This window comes from Prionailurus bengalensis, chromosome X (genome assembly GCF_016509475.1).
Source record: "Prionailurus bengalensis isolate Pbe53 chromosome X, Fcat_Pben_1.1_paternal_pri, whole genome shotgun sequence".
Lineage (NCBI taxonomy): Eukaryota > Metazoa > Chordata > Mammalia > Carnivora > Felidae > Prionailurus > Prionailurus bengalensis.
In genome coordinates this window covers 21,578,142-21,594,756 of record NC_057361.1, presented here as the reverse complement: position 1 = coordinate 21,594,756, position 16,615 = coordinate 21,578,142, and positions in this window count along the sequence as shown.

Sequence of the window (16,615 nt, the reverse complement as noted above, 5' to 3'; positions counted from 1 at the left end):
ACCCCACTTCAAAAGCTCATAGCTCAAAGATTTCTCATTTCTGGTGTACTAGACAGAGTTCTCTGACCCATGCTTCTTAAGAACACAAACTCAATATAAGTTCCCCAGGCAATGGGATTATTTTATCCAAAGATAAAATACCAATCCTATGTAAGTTGCATAGTTTTTCTAAGTTTCTTCACCCTCTTAAACTTTATTTCTTAAAATCTGTTTGTAACAAATCTCGAAATTCAAGAACTCTAAGTATATATACAAACTTCAGGGCCCATATGAATAAAGCTAGAAATATTTTCTTTATGGAGTCTTTATTCCTTTACAAATATTACTACCTTAGATGCTGTAAGTTACACAATTAAATGAAATAAGCTCATGCGGGCAGAGGCTTTGAAATAAAGAATATCCTGAGTGCTTACCATCAACATGGCATTCTGTTAAGTACTTTAAAATTTTCTTCACCACTTGAGACAACTCTGAGCAAAGTACTGGTATCCCCCAGGGTAGAGATGATGAAGGGGAGTCCTGAACAAGCCCCACACTCCAGGGATACAACCAACAACTAGCCACCTGGGTTCTGTCCTCCATACCACATAGCCCTTCTTAAATTCAAGAGCAACCGGAAGCACTAGCTGGGGGTGACAGGGATTGCAGCCCCTGGTCCACCATTCCGTAATTGATTGGTGTTTAAAAAGTTGATTAACCGGATTCATTTTCTCATCTGTAAAATGGGGAAATCAATCTGATTATCAGAGTGGATACAGACAATGAGTGCTTAGTGTAGGCCAGTTACAATTATTAATTTCCAAAAGGGTTATGCTTATACACTGCTTACAGTACAAATCCAACAATACACTGGATAAAACCGAGCAAGGACCTTAGCATAAAGGGATAAAGGAACACAGGAACAAAGTCAATACAGTTGTGTTAACTCAAACTGTAAGCCTTCCAGAGGCCAAAGCAAGACACCCTATCACTCTTTCTCCAAGAACAGATCCTACCTGCGTTTCTGAGAGCAGAGGAATTCCAATGAGGAATGCTATGGGGGAAATTCTCACAGCAGCGTCCATAGAATGAGCTTCGCAGAAAAGCCTGAAGTCAATCAACATTAAGCAGTTGTTTCCTGTAGCAGCCTCAAGTCCAAGATAAAGGCCTAGCAATCTACTGTGATGCTGTGTCAACAGCTCAGCACGGGATTAAAATAACGTGGCTGAATTGTTTTGACCCTACCAGCGACCCCAGTGGTTCTCCAAGTGTGGTCTGCAGCATTAGTATCACCTGAGAACTTGTTCAAACCGAATTCTCAGAACCAGCTCCAGACCTACAGAGTCAGACAACTTGGGGGTGGAGACCGGGAATGGGTGTTTTAACAAGCCCCCCAGGGGATTTGGAAGTTTGCTCCAGTGTGAGGATTCTTCTTCTGACCTGACTCAACTCCAGGCAAGACCTAATGGATGTCACAAAAGTGGTCCCAGTGGGAGACTGAATTTTCAGACCCTGCAATTTGGGTGATGCCCTCAAGGAGGGCCCTGCTCTAAACATTAGGTCCACTCCATTTGCCTCCTAAGATGTTGGCTGCCACACACCTATCTGGAAGTTTATTCGCCAAATGAGCCTGTTAAGTGCAATGATGAGGTCACTTAATGATTCAAATGTTTGCCAACAATGATTTTTCCTTAATTAAAATTAGATTTTTCCTCTACACCCCATGTGGGCTGCACATAGTGACTCCCTTCCAGAGAATACAGTGTGGAAATGGGAGAGGGGGGAGGGGGAGTAGAACTTTACAATGAAGAAATGAAAACAGCACTTTATCCCTGTATCCTTCTTCCCAAGAAGCCATAACCCTGGTCTATCCAGGAGAAAACCATAGACAAATCGCAGATGAGAAACTGTCACCATCTTGGGAAGCCTGAGGAGACCTCAGGACTAAAATTAAGGTGGAGTCTTGGATGGGTTCTCAAACACAAAAAGGTGTTAAATAAAAAAGAAAAAAGTGCTCAGGAAATCTGAATAAAGTATGCACTGTACCTAATATTCCCATCAATACTGATTCAGCACTTGTAAAAAAATGTACCACGTCAACTTAAGACATTATAATAGGAGAAACTGAGTATAGGAGAGGTCTCTGCACTATCGTTTCATTTTTTCTGGAAGTGTAAAACTACTCAAAACTAATTTTTAAAAATTCAGTCTCTCTTCCTGATAACCACATAGAAAACCATTTGCATGCCAAGTCTTCTCCTTAATAGGAAAATACTTGTTTCAGAAAAAAAAAGTGTTGTTCTACAAGTTCTGAAGCATTCTTAATGTTTTCACAGCTTCCCTACTTTCTAGCTTGTCCCTTTCTAAGAAGGGACTGGAAAGTTTTCATATACTTTCCTCCCATTCTTCTCTCTAGCTAGACACAAATCTTCACTTTTCCCTATTTGAATGACCTAGTGCTTCTTTCCCCACATCTGGTTAAGTGAACAGCATTGTAACCTTCCATTAATCTGATCTTAAATCTGAATATTCAATTTCCTTATCCTGAACCCTTTTACTTAATGAATCTAAATGATGCTATTCAACATGAGGCACTCAGCTTCCTTTTAATTATCTTGAGAACTCTGGAAGAGAATTGGGACCCCTTTGTTCCAGCTGACCTTACACTGAAGCAAAAAGTCATCCTCCAGATGTTTTAGATACTTGGGAGAAACAGCTATAAAAGGCAATGTAACAATCAAGACTTTTACAGTCATTTGGCCAAGTAGATTGAGTGGGGATTTCTATCTAGTTTATTAAATAAGAAACAAAAATAAAAGCCCTTTCTGCAGTGCTTGGCTTCGAATTAATAAAAACAGGTCCATAGAAGCAGCTCATACAAGCTGGGGTAAGAGGGAGATTTAAGGCAGGGAAATAGCAGTCCAAGTATCAATCTCGGAGTTTATGATAGCTCAACTGGCTAAAACAAACAAACAAACAAAAACAAAAAAACAGAACCAGCTTCAGGAGTTTACCCCACCACAACATGGCAAAATAAACCCACTGCCTCCTCTCATGCAGGAGGAACCAATATAGGTTTTTCTCCTTTGCAAGAAGAAAATAATCCCCGTATATTTGACAACAGCTCACAATTCCCAGAGTGTTTTTTTGTACACTGTGTCATTTGATCCTTAAGATAAAGCAGTAAAATTAACAGGGCAGGGATTAACTTCCATTCACAGATAAGCAAACAGAGCTTAAAGAATTTATAGAACTCGGGCGCCCGGGTGGCTCAGTCGGTTGAGCGTCCGACTTCGGCTCAGGTCATGATCTCACAGCTCCCGAGTTGGAGCCTTCATCGGGCTCTGTGCTGACAGCTCAGAGCCTGGGGCCTGCTTCTGCGTCTCCTTCTCTCTCTCTGCCCCTGACCCACGTGCATTCTGTCTCTGTCTCTCTCAAAAATAAACGAACATTAAAAAATGTTTTTAATAAAAAAATAAAGAATTTATATAACTCGACTTGGGTCACACAGCTACCAAGTGCAAAGTAGGAACTTGACCTCCGGTTTTCTGATTTCAGTTCTCTGCTCTCTACTCAACACCACAAAGCTATTTGGAGAGGCCTTTTGGCTCTAAAGTTCCATTACCCTTTGACTAAGAAATGGCTGTGAAATTTCAAATTCATAATCTTCCCTCTCCAGCTGAATAAATATGAATGTTCCTACATCTCTACCAAAAAAGTCAATATGTTTTCCCAGTTCAAAATGAGAAAAGAGATTGGAAGTTTTAAAAGCAAAAGAATCAATCATAATTTTAGCATCTCTCATAGATTTTAAAGGCTTTGCCTGCTTTTAAAAAAATGGGGCAATTCTTCAAAATAGCATAGGGATTCTTAATAAAGCTGGAATCTCATCTGAAACCAATGTATTATCATGAAACAATTCAAGTCAGAGGGTCCATGATTTTGTTGTGTTCCTCAGTCTAAACTGTGGTAGGTGATAAGTTCTTACAGAAAGTTAGAGTGATCAAGATCAAATAAGTCTTGCTCAAAAATCATCGTGCAAAACTAGAATAGACAATATTCTTCAATTCTGCCATTTCAACTGTGAAATGACAATCTAAGCAATGATAATTAAATTATGAAAAGTGAAAATAAGATCTTGGTAAAATTCCAGCCCTGCCTCCCTGTGTAATTATCAATTTCACAATCAGGGATTTCAATTTTTGGTTAGTAGTTATCAAAAAATAATTTTACATATTCCCTCAGAAATTAGACAGAATGGCCTTTTAAATGCCTTATTTACTAGATTTATATCCCTATCTTGAAGAGATCCTTACACTCACTGCCATGTTCACTATGGCATTGTTCACAACAGCTGAGATATGAAAGCAGCCTCCGTGGACATCAACGGATGAACAGACAAAAAAAAATGTGGTGTTCTTCTGCAATGGAATATTCTACTACTCAGCCTTTAGAAGCAAAGAAATCCGTGGCACCTGGGTGGCTCAGTCAATCAAGCCTCCGACTTGGGCTCAGGTCATGATTTAACAGTCCGGGGGTTTGAGCCCCACATCGGGCTCTGTGCTGGCAGCTTGGGGCCTGGAGTCTGCTTTGGATTCCGTCTCCGTGCACCCTCCCACCCACACTGTTTGTCTCTCTAAATAAACATTTAGGGCCACCTGGGTGGCTCAGTCGGTTAAGCGGCCGACTTCGGCTCAGGTCACGATCTCGCGGTCTGTGAGTTCGAGCCCTGCGTCAGGCTCTGTGCTGACAGCTCAGAGCCTGGAACCTGTTTCGGATTCTGTGTCTCCCTCTCTCTGACCCTCCCCCGTTCATGCTCTGTCTCTCTCTGTCTCAAAAATAAATAAAACGTTAAAAAAATTTTTTTTAATAAATAAATAAATAAGCATTTAAAAAATTTTACGAAGAAAGAAATCCTGTCTTTTGCAACAACATGAGCAAGCCTGGAGGACACTATACTAAGCAAAATCAGCCAGATACAGACAAATATGGCAGGATTTCACATGTGCAATCTCACCAATTTTCATCTACTAAAAGCACAGGATACAATGGTAGTTGTCAGGGGCTTGAGGGAGAGGGAAATGGGGCCATGTTGATCCTAGGGTACCATGTCGCGGCTATGCAGCGTGAATAAATTCTGGAGATTTCATGTACATCACAGTGCGTATAGTTCATCAAAAGGTTATTGTATACGTTAAGTTCGGTGAGAATACATCCGAACTGTTATCACACACACACACACTCACACCATACTCACAGGTATTAACTGTAGGAGTTGATGAATGTTAATTAGCTTACCGTGGTGAGCAGTTCCCGAGGTACATACATCAAACCATTGCACTGTCTTGCTGGGACAAGCACTAGGTGTTGTATGTCCACAATGAATCCCAGGAATCTACCCCCAAAACCAAGAGCACACCGGATACACTGTAGGCCAACCAACTTGACAAAAGATGAAAAGAACAAACAAGAACGGCACACTACCTGAAGTATCATTCTTGTCAATTTTACCTCACTGAAGAAGAAAATGCTAAATTTCTCCGAAAACAGCTACATGCTAGGAAAGCAAAATTATTCGCCAGCCATGGAGAACACATGGACAACCTCTGCAGTTTCAAAGCCTATTGAAAATAGAGGAGAACCCCAACAACAAACGTATCTGTATTAGTGCCAGAAAGGTGAGAAGGAGAACATCAAAAGACCAGAGCAGTGAGGAAACTCTCAAAGGCATAAAGCGACTCCAACTGACAGCAAATTGCGACACTCTTGAGGAATTCCTAAGCGTCGAGACCGAAGCGGGAGAAAGGCGGTAAAACAGGACTTGTTCCCCGAAGGAGCACGGAACCTCCAAACCAGAAGGCATGGAGGCTGAGAAAAGGAACAGGCGGTAAGAAGGGTGATCCCCCAAAGGAATGGGAGAGGGCTGGACTGACCCTGTGACCACAGGACCAGGGCTGCGCCAGTTGGCACACAGGCTAGAGCGCGCCCCGCCACTCCACCCGCAAGGTAAGGCCACAGGGAGGCCGGGGCGGCTCCCACCCCCAGGAAACACGCCACCCCACACCCCAAAAGGAGGGCAGCCGGCCGGCCTCTGCCTCCCGGGGCCTCCACACGACTCACCGTGGAGGAGCCCCGCATGCCCTCCCCGCACGGAGGAGCTGCACTGGACCCGGCCCGAGCAGGACCCCCCCCGAGGCCGGCGCCTCCACGCGTGCACAAAACCCCAGGACCCCTCACACGACGGAGGGAAGCCAACGAAACGAAAGCCAGGCACCCAACTCCACAACCGGAACGACCGACAAGAGCCACTGCCGGTACAGACAATAGAGGAAAAGTTAGGAAGCTGTCCACCGAGCTTTGTTTGGGATCGATTTGGAAACAACAGGCGTCCGTCAACAAGAAGCATGGGCTGGCAACCTGGGCAGCTTCGCGGGCGAGATGCGAAAGCGGCCAGGGCGCGGAGCGCAAGGACAGGGCGAGGACAGAGGCGGCCACGGGGAGGGGGGGGGGGTGCAAAAAGCGAAAGAACTTACTGCCAGGCCTGTCTCCCGCGCCACGATGCGAGGTCTCTACGCCCAGCCGGAGGCATCCACACCCACCCCGTTTGCACGGAAGCCTTCGCAAGGCCTACTCATCTGCACCATCCGGGTGGATTCAATCACACAGCGCTCCCTCGAGGCTGTGTCCCGCCAAATGGCTCCAGCTGTGGAGCACAAGCGGCCCGGGGAGGGCACACAGCAAGGACGGGGAGGGGGGAGGAGCCTCCAGTTGCAAGGGTCTGACTCCGGGGTCAACAGGCGGTCACGTCTTCTCTTTGACCTCCAACAAGAAGCAACCCAGTACTTGAAAATTTAAAATAGCCTGGCCACTTTTCAAATGCTCAGTGCAGGGGCCCAAGGCATCATTTGAAGCAGGAAAATCAAGTCAAGGGATCTTCCTGGAGTACTATACCTTAATAAGAAGGGCAAAGTGGGGGACTGGGAGACAAAAACCCAAAGACCTGATGGTTCAGTCCATCACGTATCTGGCTGTTGACTTTAGCTGAGGTCATGATCTCACACTTCATGAGATCTAGCCCTGCCTCGGGCTCTGTGCTTGCCGTATGGGGCCTTCTTGGGATTCTTTCTCTCTCTGCCCCTCCCCAACTCATGCTTGCTCTATCTCTGTGTCTAAAAATGGATGAATAAACTTTTTTTTTAAGTGTTTAAAAAGAAAGAATGCACATATCTTTTGGCCACGCAGCTGTGCTCCTGGGAATAGATCCTACAGGTAAATGCACATGGGTACAAAATGATGTGCAGAGACGCATAATGATGGGCTAAACAGAGAGGCCCCAACAAAGCTCAGCAAGCTGTCTCCAAATAACCAGTCTTCTCCTTCGTCCTGGACTTCTTTCATTTGCTCAGAGGTGCAACAGGCTGCCCGTAACACTATTTCTTCCCCCTCCTACCCATCTAAAGGTCCCAGACTCTTCTTTCCTAAACAATTTTCTATTGGTGTACATCCACAAGTAAGGCAGTGATATATTTTGGTATTTCTGGAGTGTTTTGATGTATGCCAAAACACTCCTCATTCAGAGGTTATTAGCACTACTGGAGAATGCCAAACTGAAAGATTCCAGAAGCTAAGTTTCCCTCCTATTGAAGAAAGGTGTCTTGCTTTTTTCTCTCTAAATTTATGATTTTCTGAAAGAAGCTTACAAATGAGATCTGTTACAGTCTTCCCAAGAAGTGTACAATATACCTAGAAGTAGTCAGTTCGAAAGGAGAAAAGAAGACAAGCATAAGATGAGAGACAAAGAAGAGAGTTTCAAAATTCAGTCTGCAGACTACAGGTTGCCTGGAAAGTGTAGGAGGGTCTCCTCTATGAGCTCAGCGTGGGTCTGTTTTAAGCTAATTCAAAACCCTTCCAAATGAGCTTATTACATTCCAATTTGGTGGCTCAAAACCTAATAAGAATTCAGATCAAACTGTTCTTCTTTCTCAAAGAGACAGCATTGTCAAAGAGCCAAAATTGGAGTAGGTGTTTGAGGGAGTGAGTTCCACAGCTTTCACAGTATGATTCACCTCTCCACTGGCAAACCCTTCCCCCACCTCAATAGCATCTCTCATACTTTTTTATTCAAATTCCTGTCCACGAAGGGCAATCAGAAGCTGAAGAGATGCTCCTAAAAAAGTGACCTCCACAAAAATAAAAGTCAATAACATGGCCAGCTGACACACAGAATGCCAGGAAGTGCAAAATGATGAGGACCAAGAAAAAAGGCAAAACTGTGTAGAGCAGTAGAAAAGGAAACAATCACAGGCCAGGATGAAAAATTAGGGCAATTATCTGGATAATTCAGCTTCAGAACTCGCTTCCTGATGATTGACATAAATGTGTTTGCTTCTCTGGGCTCCATTTTCACAATAGATGGAACACTGGAGATGTCATAATGGCTTTCTATTTACAGTAAGTTTAAAGGAAATATACCTTCTTTGCTCCTGCCTTAAACTTTATGTCTGGTGTGAAGGAATATTTTATAAATATGATGTTACCTGACAGTTTGGCTTAGTAGGAAAATAAAATTACTTCCTGCCTGGATTGTTGCTTGCCTGGATTATCCAAATATCACATATTGGTCCCAATGCTTCACTTGAGTAGACTTCTAGAATTGGGTTAGCAAGACTCATTGACTTAGAGCCAACTCATAGATCATAATAAGTGCACCAGGACCTGCACCTACTTACTGTTTTATCCCTACTTTCACTTCACACACACACACACACACACTCACAAGCATACACACTCATGCCCTCACTGTGGACACACAAACACACAGTTCCCTGTTTAGATGACAGGAATGCTAGAACTTTGGAAAAGGGTACTCATATTTCGTAATGTTTACAATTCTCTACAAGACCTTTAGGATACTGATGAAATATAATTTAACAAAATAAAGAGGAGGGGGAAGGGAACCAGTACTGGTTGAGCAGCTAATTTGTACCATGCCCTATATAGCATTTTTTTCTTCACTTCATTAAATCCTTATATAATCCTTGTAACAAAAGCATTGTGAGATGAGAAAACATAGGAGGCTTAGAACAAATCAGGAGACTATAGATGCTGGAGAGGATGTGGAGAAACAGGAACCCTCTTGCACTGCTGGTGGGAATGCAAATTGGTGCAACCACTCTGGAAAGCAGTGTGGAGGTTCCTCAGAAAATTAAAAATAGACCTACCCTATGACCCAGCAATAGCACTACTAGGAATTTATCCAAGGGATACAGGAGTACTGATGCATAGGGGCACCTGTACCCCAATGTTTATAGCAGCACTCTCAACAATAGCCAAATTATGGAAAGAGCCTAAATGTCCATCAACTGATGAATGGATAAAGAAATTGTGGTTTATATACACAATGGAATACTACGTGGCAATGAGAAAGAATGAAATATGGCCTTTTGTAGCAACGTGGATGGAACTGGAGAGTGTGATGCTAAGTGAAATAAGCCATACAGAGAAAGACAGATACCATATGGTTTCACTCTTATGTGGATCCTGAGAAACTTAACAGAAACCCATGGGGGAGGGGAAGGAAAAAAAAAAAAAGAGGTTAGAGGGGGAGAGAGCCAAAGCATAGGAGACTGTTAAAAACTGAGAACAGGGGCGCCTGGGTGGCTCAGTCGGTTAAGCGTCCGACTTCAGCTCAGGGCACGATCTCGTGGTCCGTGAGTTCGAGCCCCGCGTCGGGCTCTGGGCTGATGGCTCAGAGCCTGGAGCCTGCTTCCGATTCTGTGTCTCCCTCTCTCTCTCTGCCCCTCCCCCATTCATGCTCTTTCTCTGTCCCAAAAATAAATAAATGTTAAAAAAAAATTTAAAAAAAACTGAGAACAAACTGAGGGTTGATGGGGGGTGGGGGGGGTGGGTGATGGGTATTGAGGAAGGCACCTTTTGGGATGAGCACTGGGTGTTGTATGGAAACCAATTTGACAATAAATTTCATATATTGAAAAAAATAAAATATTAAAAAAATGAAAAAAAATAAAAAGAAATTAAAAAAAGAAAAAGAAAAAGAAAGGTCTAGTACCTTGCCCAATGTCAAACAGCTAATAAGTGGCAGGGCCAAGAGACCATACTAAGAATCATCTGGTTCTAAAATCAGACCCATTGACACTCCAGGAGATTAAAGGACACAAACATACACAGGTCTCAAGGGCATCTACAATGAAGTAGAAAAAAAAAACTGCACAAACAGAAGATGAGAAACCTTCGGTTTTCTCTTTGAGCTAAATGACACCCTGGCATCCACAGTGATAAGTATGAAAAGAAATGTCCTTTCTTCTCTTTGGGGCACTCTAAGATGTACAAATTCTAGTAAACCACTGGCAGTCTCATATTGGAAAGGAATAGCTTCAGCTCTTCCTAAGAGACAACAAATACCTATGACGTAATCTTTCATAACGGCTCTAACGCACAACTCAGAATTTCATGTATCAGGAGGCTGGTATGCAGAAGTGAGTCACTTAGTGAGTGAACCTAGTCTATTATCCACTATTCTCCCCTAATTTGGGTTTGTTAGTTTTTACTTACTGCTATGTTCGTCGTCTACTGAAGAAAAATCGGCTGACGTGGTAGTTATTCATGAATGTCAAGGGTATTATAGGTGAGAGAACGGAGGAACCCACTGAAATGGAGGCCTCAGCACCTATATTAAGCCTATAAAGGGAAATTTGGTAACCTACCAATAGAGAGAATCCTGAGCATTTTCTAGATCTTAGCACTTACAGGACACAGCCATGAAAATGGACGGCTCCACCTTACACGTCACACCTATCAAGTTCTGTATGCCTGGTCCATGGTGAATGACATTACAGTTCCCAGAGTTACGTACTGCAATGAAACTGGAATAGACCCGTGGTGTTGTGCTCCACTAGTTGCCCCTGCTCATGTCATGTTTACCACCACCCATGGCTCATACTAATCATCCACAGACTGCTGACCTCCACCATGACCACTGTGTCTGGAAACCTTACCAGTTTCTGGTACCACCCAAGAAATGACTTCTCCCTTAGCTGCCAAAATTGGGAAGCACTTGGAGATCCACTCTGATGAATTAAACACTATTATCCAGCACACCCTAAATACCTGCTATGGGCTTGGCACCCCAGGAGGACATAGGTTAAGGACAACCACAATGAGATACTGCCTCACACTGGTCAGGATGGCTAAAATTAACAACTCAGGAAACAACAGGCAAGGATGTAGAAAAAGGAGAACTCTTTTGCACTGCTGCTGGAAATGAAAACTGGTGCAGCCACTCTGGAAAATAGTATGGAGCTTCTTCAAAGTATTAAAAATAGAACTACCCAGCAATTTCTCTATTAGGTATTTATCCAAAGAGTACAAAACTGCTGATTCAAAGGGGCACATGTACCCCAATGTTTATAGCAGTCCTATCAACAATAGGAAAATTATGGAAAGAGCCCAAATGTCCATCAACTGATCAAGGGATAAAGAAGATGTGGTTTATATATACAATGGAATACTACTCAGTGATGAAAAAGAATGAAATCTTGCCATTTGCAACAACATGGATGGAACTGGAGGGTATTATGCTAAGCGAAATAAGTCAGTCAAAGACAGATATCATATGATTTCACTCATATGTGGAATTGAGAAACTCAACAGATGAACATAGGGACAGGGAAGAAAAAATACAATACAAAAAGAGAGGGAAGGAAACCATAAGAGATTCTTAAACACAGAGAACAAACTGAGGGTTGTTGGAGGAAGGGAGTGCGGGAGGGGTGTTAAATGGGTGATGAACATTAAGGACGGCACGTCTCGGGATGCGCATTGGGTGTCATATGTAAGAGATGAATCACTGGGTTCTACTCCTGAAGCCAAGACTACACTGTATGTCAACAAATTTGAATATAAATTTTAAAATAAAATAAATTTTCAATTGAAAAAAAGGGGAGAAAGAACCTTCTTTCTTTTTCATCCTAACATTAACTATTCGACTCCAGAATGAATAGCAAATGAAAGTTTTTATGTGGAAACTCAATTTCAACAGGAAGCGACTATCAAGATCAACTTCCGAATAAGTGTTGCTGCTGATTCTTCAAGGGCTGCCCACATATATATGGATACAATTGCTTTCTTGAACTAACAGAAAATATGTCAGAAATATAAAAATCTGGACTGTTTTGAAGTCTTTTGAACTCACCCAACATTAATTCACCAGAATCCAAATAAAACCGGGTGGGATGACAAGGCCATGCCATGAAAGGGAGATCTACCACTCCCTCTTTGTCCTTTGGCTTCACTACACTTTCTGTTCTCTTCTTTTCTGTCTTTATGCCCCATAAGGGGCCCATATAGATGCTCCCAGCACAGGGTACAAGACTTCAGTGCAGAAACAGACCTTAGAAATCAACTTGGCCAAAGCCCTCCTTAGTGCTTGTCCAAGTTCAGTTAATGCTAATCTCTTCATTCCCGGCTAAGGGTTATCAACATGCAGAAATAGGGAAAATGGCAAATGACATTAAAGCAAAATGAGACATAATTAAGATGATCCACAAAAATAGTTCAGATCCACCAGCAATGATTTGTTTTTTTTTAATAGCATATATTTGATTCAGTGAAGAAACAATGACAGTGCTACAATTATCACCACAAATTTAATTATAAACACCAAAAAATAAATTTACATCTAAAATAAGAATTTACAATAAAGAAAATGCTCAAAGTGAGTTTATTTAATGATGTCATTTTGCCACTACTTCTTACGTGTGGTGATAAAAAAAAGCAAATAAGGGCACATGGGTGGCTCAGTCAGTTGAGCACCCAACTCTTGATTTCAGGTCAGGTCATGATCTCACTATCATGATATCAAGCCCTGCGTTGGGCTCTGTGCTAACAGCACAGAGGCTGTTTGGGATTCTCTCTCTCCTCTCTCTCTGCCCCTTCCCTGCTCGCTCACTCTCGCTCCATCTCTCTCTCAAAAATAAAATAGGCAAATAAATTTCACTGTCTTCCACTGATTTTTAATAAGCAGCTGATACCTCTGTCCTGAGTTCTGATTCTAATTCTATGTAAATTGATCATAAAATCATATTTAAATGAAAAAAGGAAATAGTACTGTCCTAGTGCTTACTCTTGTGGTTAACTAGCTTCACGCACAAGGGGGGAATTATCTTCTTGTCAAATACTATATAAGCTCTTTTAGCTATAACTCATAAAACAATGCATCAAGATTGGCATTATCATACATTAAATGCAGAATCAGCTTGGTAGTCCTCTTTTCATTGTCAGGTAAGAAATTGTGAAGATAAATGAACCCTGGGAATTTCAAGATCTGGAATGTGATGCCAGCTGGTGCATAGAAGAAATGAATTCAATCAGGCTACCTGATGTTTTCTGCTGCTGCCTGGAGCAGACCAGTCTGCAAGGTTGTAAGAGGACCCAATTTGTCCTTGTCTCTCTTATGGTTTACATGCCAAGGAAAAAAAAGATCTCTTTAACTCTGTTTAAAGAAAGAAAAAATAGATAAACTGAAGGAAACTTTATAGTAAGCCTAATATACTGGATTTTAGAGATCGAGGTAGAATTTTGACAATTGATTTTAACAACTAGGGTTTACTAGATAGAAAGATTGATACTGTACAAGGGCTAGTTTCTAAAAGTAGAGATACATTTTTTAAACCAGACTTGTGCTTTTTAACCCTGTGGTTTTCACTTGATAAAAGTCATGGTTCAAAAAAAAAAATGAAAAACCAAAACTTCAGAAGTTTGAATGAACTACTGTGCTATTCTATTAAACATTTTAATTCATTTTATACCTCTTTTTACAGTGTCTCCAAAATTCATCTGTTTGAGAAATATGTGTTAACCACCTATTTCGGGATGAATTCTGTGCTAAATGCTGGAGATACAAAGTTAAGTAAGACAAACTCCCTTCTTCATGGGCCGTAAATTTCCAAAACATAATAGTGCTGAAAACCAAACCACAAATTCCAGTCTGTCCTTTTATAAAATCATCTGGTAATAAGAGAAAATATGGGATGAACACACATTAGTGTCTGAACTTCAAGAATGTTATGAAGTAGAGATACTACTTTATGGAGTATGGAAACCAGTAGGATCTTTCTGTCTGGAAGGACAATGTCAGAGAGGGATTGGGATTAAAAGCTAATACAATTGGGAATAACATGCATAATTTAAATTTAATTATGGCCATCCTGCAATATCCAACCTTCTGCTTTTCTCTAATATTATTTCTGCCTCAGAGATGTGGCCCAGTTTCATGACCTCAACCATCACCCTTCTTCTTGGGGATTCTGAGTTAACTTCATTCTCTGCTCAATGCTCTCAAATTCTACTAAGGTGTCTTCCTACCTTTTAGAATTTAGGACATTTGGGGCACATGGGTGGCTCAGCTGGTTGAGCATTCAACTCTTGATTTTGGCTCAGGTCATGATCCCAGGGTCATGGGATCCAGCCCTGCATTGGGCTCCACACTGAGCATGGAGCCTGCCTAATATTCTCTCTCTCTTGCCCTCTGCCCCTCTCCCCTGCTAGCATATTCTCTCTCTCTCTCTCTCTCTCTCTCTCTCTCATAAAAAATTAACAAAAAATAATAAGTAAAATAAAATTTAGGACATTTAAAAAAATTATCACCTCAGTCCCTGAACCAGCTTCCTCTCTTGCCTTCTCCATTTTTATTATTAATGCCATTCTCAAATTCACTCAAATGCAAAACTCTGGAGTCAGCTTTGTGCAATTAAATGTACCACCAAATTGTCTTAGGCATTCTCTGGACAACCTTAATTTTTCTTTTCCACCCCTACCACCCCAGTATAATAAGCACACCATAGTTACACTCTGGGAACAACAGAGTTACCAGTTAATAACCTCTTAATTGGTTTCCAGGCCTTCAGTCATATAACTCATCCATCTACCTCCATACAAAATTGACTACAGATATTTACTAAATAAATACATGCCAGATTAATTTTCCTAAGCCATTCTTTCATATCCTCCCCTCCCCAGAAACTCTTTGGCAATTCACTCCCTGATTTCATAAGAATAAACTAGAGCTTTTTAACTCTAGCATTGAAGATTTCTTTTTTTAAGTTTATTTATTTATTTTGAGAGAGAGGGAGAGAGCACAAGCAGGGAAGGGACACAGAGGGAGAGAGAATCCCAAGCAGGCTCTGCACTGTCACTGCAGAGCCCAACATGGGGCTCAACTCAGGGTTCAAATTCCACAAACCGTGATATCATGACCTGACCCTAAATCAAGAGTCAAACGCCTAACTAAGCCACCCATGCGCTAGAAGATCTTTCTTAATATGGCCCCAAGATTCTTTTCTAGAATTTTCCCTTCCAATTCCTGCATGTGAGCTTACATCTCCAGTTAAAATGATCCTTTTGGGGCACCTGGGTGGCTCAGTCGGTTGAGTGTCCAACTTCACCTCAGGTCATGATCTCGTGGTTTGTGAGCTCAAGCCCCACATCTGGCTCACTGCTACCAGCCTATCAGCAAAGAGCCTCCTTTGGATCTTCTGTCCCCCTTTCTCTGCCCCTCCCTTGCTTATGCTCTCCCAAAAATGAATAAATTTTAAAAAGTATCCTTTTCCCACCCCCAAATCTCATCACTTTCCAGCATCTTCCTGAATCTTTCCAATCCTTCAAGATGCAGTAACTATCATCTGAAGTTTATTATGTGCTCCCTTTTATTTCTTGAAATCTGGATAATATCACCTTCTAAATTCCAGCATAACCTATTATATTGAACAATATGAAGGTGTCACTATTTAACCAATATTTTACCAAACAGCAACTTCGTATGCTTCAATATATAATAAGCATATAATATATGCTTCAATATAACTCTGGAACCCTATCCAGAGTTCCTAGAATAAGCCTCACATCATGGATATTCAATTCTATTTCATCCAATTTTCTTACCCCCGTTTGTAAGCTGGGCAAGAGAGCGAGAAGACAATAATTTACTAGAATAGAGATGGTAGTTTCTCTACAATTTGATATCCCTTCAGGGCCCATCGTAATTTTGACTCCATAATCACATTAGGACTTCCACACAGAAAACGTTATTTCCTGCTTCTCTTAGTACAAGCAGGCTCATTTGGCTGTGATGCTTCAGTCAGAGATCTCTGGTGAAATTAATACATTCTATTCTATATTAGTTGCCTAGGGTTTACCACAAACTGTCCTCAAAACAACAGAAATGTATTCTCCTACAGTTCTAGAAGCAAGAAGCCCAAAGTCAAGGCGTCACCAGAGCCATGTTCCTTTGAGACTTTAGATGGAATCCATTCTTGCCTCTTGCTAGCTTCTAGTAGTAGCTGTCAATCCTTAGTGATCAGTGACCTACAGCTGCAGCATTTCAATCCCTGCCTTCAGTGTCACATAGCCCATTCCATCCAGCCATGGAGTCTGTGCCTGTGTTTCTCCTCTTCTTCTAAGGACATTGGTCATATTGGATGAAGGACCCAAAAGGCTCTAGGATGACCTCACCTTAACTAATTACATCTGTGATGACCCTGGTCCCAGATAATATCACAGTCTGAGGTACTGGGAGTTAGGGATTCAGCATATCTTTTTCTGGGGGAGATAGTACGACCCA